The sequence below is a fragment of the Otolemur garnettii genome, unplaced genomic scaffold (genome assembly GCF_000181295.1).
Source record: "Otolemur garnettii isolate 467f Iridium unplaced genomic scaffold, OtoGar3 scaffold00182, whole genome shotgun sequence".
In the NCBI taxonomy this organism is placed as follows: Eukaryota; Metazoa; Chordata; class Mammalia; order Primates; family Galagidae; genus Otolemur; species Otolemur garnettii.
The window spans coordinates 251118-261482 of record NW_003852577.1 but is presented as its reverse complement, the minus strand read 5'-3'; positions in this window follow the sequence as shown (position 1 = coordinate 261482).

Below are 10365 nucleotides of genomic sequence, written 5' to 3'. Positions count from 1 at the left end.
TAGCCTGAAGTCTGGTAGGGAGATATCCCCTGCTTTGTTTTTATTACTAAGAATTCCCTTGGCTATATGAGGCTTTTTCTGGTTTCATACAAAATGAAGAATTATTTTTTCCAAATCTTGATAGTATGATGATGGTATTTTAATGGGAATTGTATTGAATCTGTAGATTGCTTTGAGGAGTATAGACATTTGGACAGTGTTGATTCTTCCCAGCCAAGAGCATGGTATGTTCTTCCATTTGTTAATATCATCTGCTATTTCTTTTCTTGCTATTAATTTTCTTTGTAGAGGTCCTTCACTTCTTTTGTTAAGTATATTCCTAGTTATTTCATTTTTTTAATTAAATCATAGCTATGTACATTAATGTAATCATGGGGTACAATGTGCTGGTTTTATATACAATTTGAAATATTTTCATCAAACTGGTTAACATAGCCTTCACAGCATTTTCTTAGTTATTGTGGTAAGACATTTATATTCTACATACATTTTATTTTTTTGAGGCTACTTTCAAGGTAATTGTGTCCTTGATTAGCTTCTCATCGTGGCTGTTATTGTCATATAAAAGGCTACTTATTTGTGGACATTGATTTTATATACTGAAACATTGCTATATTTTTTTATCACTTCCAGGAGTCTTATGATTCATCCTTTGGGGTTTTCTAAGGATAAGATCATATTATCAACAAAGAGGAAGAGTTTGACCTCCTCTGCCCCCATTTGGATGCCCTTTATTTCCTTCTCTTGCCTGAATATACTGGCTGAACTTCCAGCACTATGTTGAATAGTAGTGGTGATAGAGGACAACCTTGTCTGGTTCCAGTTCTAAGTGGAAAAGCTTTCAGTTTTACTCAATTTAGTATAATATTAACTGTGTGTTTGTCATCAATGGCTTCAATTCATTTAAGAAATGTTCCATCTATGCCTATATTCTTAAGTTTTCTGATTAGAAATTGATGCTGAATTTTAGCAAATGCTTTTTCTGCATCTATTGAGAGGATTATGTGGTCTTTGTTTTTGCTTCTGTCATAATGGTGAATTATGTTTATGGACTTGCATATGTTAAACCAGCCTTGCTTCCCTGGAATGAAACCTATTTGATTGTGATAAATAATTTTTTTTATTTTTTTATTTTTTTCATTGAATGGTAACTATGTACATTAATGCACTTTTGGGGTATAGTGTGGGGTTTCACATGCAATCTGAAATACTTCCATCAAACTGGTCAACACAGCCTCCATTAAATGATTTTTTTAAAATGAGAAGCTGTAATCTATGGGCTAGAATTTTATTGATAATTTTTGCATCTATTTTTCATTAGTGAAATTGGTCTGAAGTTCTTCTTTTTTGTTGAGGTCTTTTCCTGGTTTTGGTATCAGGGTAGTGTGTGCTTTGTAAAACATGCTGGGGAAGTCTTTCCATCTCAGTTTTTTGGAATAATTTCTACAGCATAGGTATAAGCTTGTCATTGAAGGTCTGATGGAATTCTGGTGTGAAGCTGTTGCAAAACAGCTTAAATGACACAATTGCTCTGAATGAGTAACAGAGGCCACCAGCACTGTGTGGGTCTTTTAACAATTTCTGTCTTAGAAGTGGTGGTAACTACTGTCCAGGGATGTGCTATTAGACGAGACAGAAGTCCCATGTGGTGACAGGGGAAAGGCCTTCCTGTGACCACCTCCCGTGCTTTCTGTGATGAGGATCTCACTGCTGCGGTCTGGGGCAGTGTGGGAGACCATATTGCCTCACGCCCCCTGTTCTCGCTGGGCAAGGCCTTACCCATTTGAAACATTTGGAGCATTGATCTAATCAGTTGGGCATTTGGCTTCGCCCAGTCCCTGAAAGTAAACCCAGAGCATTTTAGGCCACAGGCTTTCTGAAGGGTGGCACAAGAGACCGGCCAGTGGCACAGAAGCCCTGTGGGAACACACTGAGGGGTGCAGGCGGCAGGGGCGGGGCGCACGTCGCTGGGCGCGAGCTGCTGCAGGGAAGCTTCAGCGCCACCTGGTGGCCGCGGTGCCCAGGAGGGTCGGCTTCTCCCCTTTTCATTGCCCAGGAGAGAGGCACTTCGATGTTAATCCGTGTTTAATTTTGTATGTTGTTTAAGTGTACAAAAGATTGAGGCAAGTTAAATTATAGTGAAATAAGAGAATTGCGAATAGAAATTCAGGGCCCAAAATAGTTTATAAGTGCCTCAACTGTAAGGAAAAATTTAGCTGCTAAAGTTGAAATTCTCGCAAGCCAGAGCAAAAAGGAAAGAGAGTACTTGGCAGCTCTCGTTTATGACTAAAGAATCTAGAGACGTTGTCCTATTTCACTGTGATTTTAGTGGCCTTGATGCAGTTCCTCAGAGGAAACCAGGTTTATCTTACGCAGACTTATAAAATCACCTTTTCCTTCAGATTTTCTCAGCAAGGTTATTCATTTGGCCCAAGTTTATGTCCTCCTTGCTTGGAGGTTGGAACTGACAAGACCTGGGACAGAGGGTACACCCTGGCTTTGGGTGCGCCTCCCTAGACAGCCTCCTCCAGCCATTCCACCTGTGGGCACAGGTGGAAATTTCATTCTCAACAGAAAGCCCAGGAGCTGGCCTCATCCTGGGCTCTTGAAGCCATATCTGTGGAGCTCAGAAAGCAAAGAGCAGGTAATAGGGTTACTCCACCCTCAGAAGCTGGCTTTGCCCCCTGTTCCACCAAGGCCACCCTTTCCCTGACCTCCCCAGTCTCCTTCTTATCAGATAAGGTGCATCTGAGCCTAATGAGGCGGGAAGCAGGAAGAGACCATTGAGCAGAATGGACCTCCCCTCAGGCCTTTGCCCTTGGCTGAGGTCTGGAAACTGCAGATACAGCCTGTCAGAACAGAGGAAGCTGACTTGGGCCTGAAGAGACTCCTCACCCCTCCTCATCCTTTCCAGTCCAAAACTTGTGTCTTCTCCTGCGAGATGAGCCTCCTGTGCCCTGGACAAGCTAAATCACCTCCCACCAAGAGCTCAGGAATCCTCCTTGGCCGTAAAACTCCATGGCTGTCTGTGTCTGTTCCCCACCTGCACTGGTGAGGTGCACTGAAGGGTGCAATGCAGTCACCAGTTGTGCAGACTTGGTGATTCCTTTGCTTCTTTGATCAATTTCAGAGCTCACAGCCTTACCACCAGCTTGCCAGAAGCTTCCCTCTGTCCAGCCTTGCCCTTGCCAGAAAAAGGGAGCCAACTGCAGTTGTGGAGGTGAGCGCTCCTGGGCACCCGGCAGCAGGCTCGGGGAACCTCGGTGACCCTCCCGGGGAACTATGCTTGGTCACGTTCTCATTTGGGGCTAACCTGGACTTTGCTCTCAAATTTCACAAATACTGGAGCTGACCCTTCAGTGGACACTGGCCTGCCTCCTGTCCTGCATGGCAGCCTGACCTCTCTCACACATCTGTCCACACTTTCTTGGGTGCCAGGCTGAATCTCTCTGTGCCTCCAAATCAACCCACACCAAGCTACCATACGCACTTATGCACAAAAAGGGATCTGCTCCTCCCACCTCTGGATGGACTCAGTTCTGTTCATGGTTTCTTCTCTCTCCTCATCACTCACATTCAAAACCTGGGAGCAAAGCACCAGGACAGCCTAGTAGAGGGTTTTGGAGTAACACATACCCCAGTCTAAACCCTACCACCAAGACCTACAAGCTGTACCTCCCCAATCAAGTTACTTTGCTTCTCACTCTTGGCTTTCTTATTTGCAAAATCAGGGAATAGGGCTTGAACTTGGGTGAGGTGCAAGGGCAAAGAGTGTGCCAAAAAATTCATTCATCAAGAATGACCTCATAGAAGTAAAAGGTAGAACAGAGGATTCTAGAGGAAGAGTAGGGAGAAGGAAAGATAGGGAGAGATTTGTTAAGGGACAGAAAATTACTGCTAGATAGGAGGAATAAAGTCTAGTGTCCTACAGCACAGTAGGTGACTAGAGTTAATAATAATGTACAATTTCAGATAGCAGAGAATATTGGATGTTCCCAACACAAAGAAATAAAAAATGTTTAGATGATGGATAATCACCCTGATCTGATCACTATATTTTGTATATACTAAAATATTACTGTGTGCCCATGAATATGTACAATTATTATTTGTCAATTTTAAAAGACTAATACTATTTTAAGTAATGAGGTCTTCTTTAAAGAATCATTCATTCTGAGAACTAAATGAAATAAAAAGACAAAGCCTGGAATAGTGAGAGGTCATTTCCACATTTCATGTTAGCAAAGGTTTTAAAGATAATTACTCCATTTGTATTTACATGTGGCTTTTAGCAGTAAAAGATACAACCCTTTTGAAAAGTGTGGCAATAGATCTATCAGTAGCCTTAAAAATGTCTCATAATTCAATTTCTGGGACACTGTCCCAAGGAAGTGATCCAAAAAACAGAGGTAAAGACATCCACACCTGCTTGTCACAGTACAGTTCACAGTGGCAAACCATCGAGGGCAACCTGAATGTGCAGTGAAGTGGTGAGTTAAGAAAGATACCAAAATGGGGTGTCCATTGCAATGGATGTTAGAGAACCAGGACAAATAATGCTTTGAATGACAATGGAAAACTTAATATTTTAAGACTGAAAAAAATCAAGATAAAGTGTTAAATATATGAAATGCCCTTGACCATATAAGATGATGCAGAGAAAAACAGACTGAAAAGACATGTGTCAGAATGGAGTGGTGTACATTTGCTTCTGTGGTAGAATTATGGGTGGGATTCTATTCTATTTCATTTCCTTTTGGAATTTGACATATTTTCCAAGATAAGCATTTAAGAATTTTATAATTAAAAGGCAAATATAATAAAACTGGAGCTACTCACCCCCTGGAGGGCTCTCCATCTTCACATCACATCTGACCTCTCTCGTGTGTTCACCCTCTGCACAGATATGGGTGTCTGCGCCTTCCTTGCCCACCAGCCCCAGTTACACGGATGATGTGTACTAATGGTTAGAGCAGGTGTCTCTTTATCCTTCACCTGAACAAGTTCTTTGACCTCCTGTGACTCAGTCTCTTCATCTGTAAAGTGAGGACATTCAGATACTCACATCTCAGGGCATTTATCTTCATGGTACAGAAACTGGCTCCGGGAACCTGCAGGCTGGGACAGTGAGGACATCAGCAGGATGGCCATGAGACCAGGGTCCCTGATCCCATGTTCACCTACTGTATGATCCTCCTAGACTTGGGCATGTTCAGATTTGGGAGAAGAGGTCCCCAATTACGGCCATAATGGCAATTCCTGATGATACACAGGATGATGGTTTTGAGTCAGAATTAGTTTTATTTAAAGGAAATGTGAAGTATTTTTTGCATCCCTGATTTTGTTGTCTGAGAGTCATGCCCTCTGCCATTACAAAATGAGTTATCACATTCCTAGGCTGTGGCCACAGACTCTCAACTGTTCTCTGTGGCCCCAGCATCACCCACTCCTGTCTGTCTAAACACAGCTGCCAATTATTTTTTTTTAGGTGGTATGTACTCCTTTCTGCCAACAGCTCCTCCTGTCTCCCTCTTGCCAACCAGGTAAAAGTGCCCTTTTCCCAGGGGCGCTTACTTCCAAGGCCTTCACTACATGGCCCGACCACCTTTTCCACCTTAGCACTTACTCTATGCCCCAGCCAAAGGAGCTCTTAACTCCCCACCAAACATACCTTCTGTGCTCCCACCTGCCACCCAAAGCTCAGGGTGTTCCTCCGGCTCACCCTCTCTGCCCACCAACTCCTACCATCTACCAAAGTCCAGTGCAAACACTGCTTCCTGCAGGATGCCTGCCTGGTCAGCCCCACCAGACCACCCATCCTGCTGCTGAAGTGAACTAGCACTGGATTGTCCCTGACTCAGGATAAGTCTCAGTTACTTAGGTAGTTACAGTTCTTTAGGCCTAAGGCTTATCTACCCAAGAAATGTATAAACTGGTCCTTAGCCCAAAATAGTCCCAGAGCAATAAGATTTGAATGTGTGCATGCCTGAGTGGGGACAGTCTCTCGGCCACCTAGCATGTGGGCTTTTCACAGCAAACTCCCATTTTCACATCCCCATACCAAGGACCCCACCCTGCTCAGGCTGCTCATTTCATGGTCTCTAATCCAAATGACTTGGGGAGGGAGGGATCCCGGAGAAGTTGTGCACAGGGAGGAGGACTCCAAGACCTGACAAGCATGTCCCTGTTCACCTTCTCTTTGGCCGTTTACTTTGTGTCCAGTTTCCAACCCTGCTGTCTTCATCCTTGCAGACTAAATCGTTCTGACTTTTTCAGTCTGTCTATATGGAATTTTCTCTCCCTGCCCCTCCTCCACCTCTTTTTAAAATTTTAATTATTTTCTTCTGGGCTTTTAATTCTACCTCTCCCACCCCACTCCACTACCCCCACCCCCCATGGATCCAGCTGCAGACAAGGCTGCCGCCTTGACCCTCAGATGTTTCCTGTCTTCGCTAACATTTGGGGCTGAACAGTGATGGGTTTACCCCACATCCCCTACAGACATCCTACATGCACACAGCTATTTTTAAATGTTTCACCCACAAAACGCTTGGCAAAAACACAAGCTGAACAGATTCCAGATCTGGCCTCTGGGAGCCACTCATTTGCTGGTCAACATCTGAAGACTCGCACTTGTAGCATTTCAAGATAGGGCGGGGGGCTCAGGCATTTGGCTTGATTCTCTGCCTCAGACTGGAAATCATTTCCATTGTCACTTTCCAAATTTCCCTCAGTGTCAGCCTTCTGTGCCTCCCAAGCCACATGTATAACAAAACAGCAAGTGGGGTCCTCCTGGGGGGATGGGGCTGTGTGTCCAGAATATCCACGTGGCACCCCCTATGCTGGCTGTGCCATTACTGCTTCTGTAGGGGGATGAGGGGGTGTGCAGGCAGAGCCCAGCACTGGGAGGCCGGGCAGGCCACGGCGTGCTGCCACCCTCTGTGCTCTAGGCTCTGACCTCTCCCTCTAGCATGTCCATGGATTTGCAGCCACCTTCTTCCCAGGTTGGTCCAACCCAGCAGATCAGCATGCCCTGGTCTGTCCTGGGAGAAGAGGCACATGAGGCCCTGGTAGTGTATAGTGAAGAGCCTCCCCACAGCCCCACAGGGAAAATGGAAATAAAAACCAAGGAGGGGGAGATGGTGACAGAACCCGTAATCTGGACCATGCCAGGGTCCTGCTGAAAGCCCCTCAGTGCTTCCCATTGGCCTTGGACTGAAAATCCATTGCCTGTCCCAAGACTGCAAAGGCCTGCATGCCCCAGCCCCCCGTGAGTGGCCTTGTCCCCCCACCTTCTCTCTATCTTCCCATCCCACCAAAGTCCTGCAGCACATCCGACACTGTCAGGGCACCCCCCTCCCCGTGCTTCTGTAGCCCCTTTTCATTCCCTCCCTCTCAGCTAAAATGCCATCTCTCGTAAAAGCCCTTCCCTGGCCGTCTGTCCACCTGCCTCCTGTCCCGCTCTCTGCCCACCCACATTCTCTGCCCATTCCCTCCCTCCACTCCTGTTAGTCTCCTCTGTGACACTGATCACAATTTGTAAGTACATATATCTGTTTTATTGCATTATTTATGATCTGACACCCTGACTACGTTACTCTCCATGACAACAGTCTGCCTCTAACTCACACACCATTGTTTCTCAGGACCTGGCAGCTAGCAGGTGCTTGGTAGGTCCATGTTAAATGCACCATATTCAATGGATGCCCACTTGAATCACAGACATTGATCAGGTATTGATATAATGTTAGACCACAACTCCAGAGTACATGCTGTATCAGATTCCTTTGTTTCTACCGATTACATGTTACCCAAAGCACCTACCTGCTATCCCCAAGGGAATTCCATCCCAGCCTTCTCCAAGGATTATACAATAATATTGGCTTATGTGGCACCAAGAAATCAGGGATAGGGCTGGCTGTTCCATGGTGGTAGCCAGTGGGCCACTGGAGTGCAACTCTGGCCCTGTTTGTGACAGGCACTGTCTCACAGCTATCTGCTCCATGGGCCACTGGAGTGCAATCCTGTGTTGCCTGGAAGAGGATAGTGACCTCTTCATGGGAACTAGGGGAAGCTTCTGTGAAATGAGTGAAAGTTCAGGATGCAGGAGGAGAGAGATACAGAAGAGCTTCCCAAAACGGGAAACATTAGTGAACATGAGGGGCAAATGCTGGATCCAGCTCTTAGTTTGGAAAAATGAACCTCCAGTGAGATTCTGCCTCCCCCTCATTACTAAGGAGTATGGACTGAACCTACTTTGGCTGTTGACCGGAGGGTCACAGAGTGATTGCAGAAGCCTCTGCTTACTGTGGGGAAATGAATGCAGAGAAAAATAGGCATCAATTTAATCATCCTTGGGAAGTCCTTGTAAAAGAGCAGAGTACCCGAGGTACCCTCCAAAGCCACGCAGCGTCACATGGAGACCAGCATGATATGAGCTCCCTTGGCAGTGGACACAATTATCCTGGCTGTAGATCAAAATCATGACGGGGCAGAGCTGTGGCTTTATGTGCTCAGTGTCTGCTGGAGAGCACCTGGGGTCCTTCTGGAAACTGCCCGTTACTGTATATGGAACTTGCTGCATCATTTTACCGTTGAAATTACTCTTGCTTTATTGCTCTTACTTTGTTTTTATGGGACACTCTTCCTTCATTTACTGCTGTGCCCTTGGTCAACAAAGAAAACACCCTACCTCAATGTACCTGCTGAAAAATACTCTCCATATTAACAATGATAAAATAAACAGCCAACATTTACTGAGAGCGTGGTGTGCCAGGCCTTTTGCTAAGCAATTATATACATGATCTCTCATTCTATCTGAACTGCAGGAGCCTGCAGTTATCACCACTTTACACACAGGCGATAGGGGGTCAGAAATTACTGAGATCACACGGCCGTCCAATAACAGACTGTCAGCATGTATTCATTCCTCCTTTATTTTAAGTAAGAACACTGAATGCTGGTAAGTGGCATCCAAACATGTGACATTGTGTATATCATGAACTTTCCCCAAGGATTCCTATACTTCACAGCAGGTAAAGTAAGACAATGCACAGGTGTGTGGAAGGAGGAGCAAGGTGTGCGCGCAGAGTGCCAGGCCTGGCCACGGTCAGTCAGCGCACTGAGGGGACGTAGTCCATGGGAATGTCCTTGTCATTCCACACAGGAATTTAACAGGGATACCAGTTTCTTCTCTCAGCAACTAGGGGGGCCTGGGGAGGGGGACTTTTAGAGGGAGGGGTGGCTCACCCTCCCAGTTTAGGATGACAGGAAGAAGAAACCGGAGCAAGTCTCCATCTTCCCTTCACTCCCAGCCCGAATTCTTCCACCACTTCGATGACTGAAGAAGGAAAGAGGAAAGAAAAATATGTAGTGAGAAATAAAGAAGACAGCAAGAAGAATGGAGGAGAGAGAGTCCCACATGGGAATCAGACAGACTCACCCAGGTCGGCCCGTCTCACAGCTGTGGTTCCCAGAGCAGGCGCCAGGGCTTGGCACGGACCCCCAGCACTCTGCACTGTGCCGTCAGCCCCCCTGAAGCTCTCTGTACCTGATTTATTCTCTTTTTTGCAGTGGCACCACAAATTATAATTCAAAATAGACTCTTCAAACAGTAAGTAAAAACATAATAGTAAGATTCAACACCCTCTCTTTTTGAACTTACAACAAAGCACACCGACAATCACAGGCCAGTTTCAGAATGGCCTAGAAACACACAGTATAGCAACTGCACACAAGTATTGCAGTTTTAAAAGTTCAGATAGTACTGTTGCTCTGTTTCTCAGAGGCTATTGCACCCCCCCATATATTTCTACCTAAAAATATGTTAGGCTCCTGAGCTGCGTCCACCACCGATGTGACTTAGGATTTAAACTGGTCTCCCTTCCTGGCTCTGGTATTTTAAGTTATTTTGTACTGTGTGGGAGGGAAAACTGCTTTGGTTTAAAGAGAGGTGGATTTATATCTCCACAACACCCCTTGTGGGACATGAGGATGGGTATTTTAAAACCCTTGTCAGCAGTAAGGATAATCAGGCACAGAAAAGGATAGTAATGCAGCCAAGATCAGACAGTTTATCAAAGTCAGATCTGTGACATTTCTTTTTTTTTTTCGGCCGGGGCCGGGTTTGAACCCACTACCTTCAATATATCGGGCCGGCACCCTACTCCTTCGAGCCACAGGTGCCGCCCTAGATCGGTGACATTTCTAACTTGGTCACTGGGTGTCATAAATTCTCAAAACAAAATTAGTTTTAACTTGCTGTATTTGGCGAGTTCCACTGTTCATTTGGAGCTGGGGGAGAGAAGAAGCTGAGTCCAGCTGTGGTCCGAACAAACACGGCCACAAGGATGAGGTGTCTGGAAC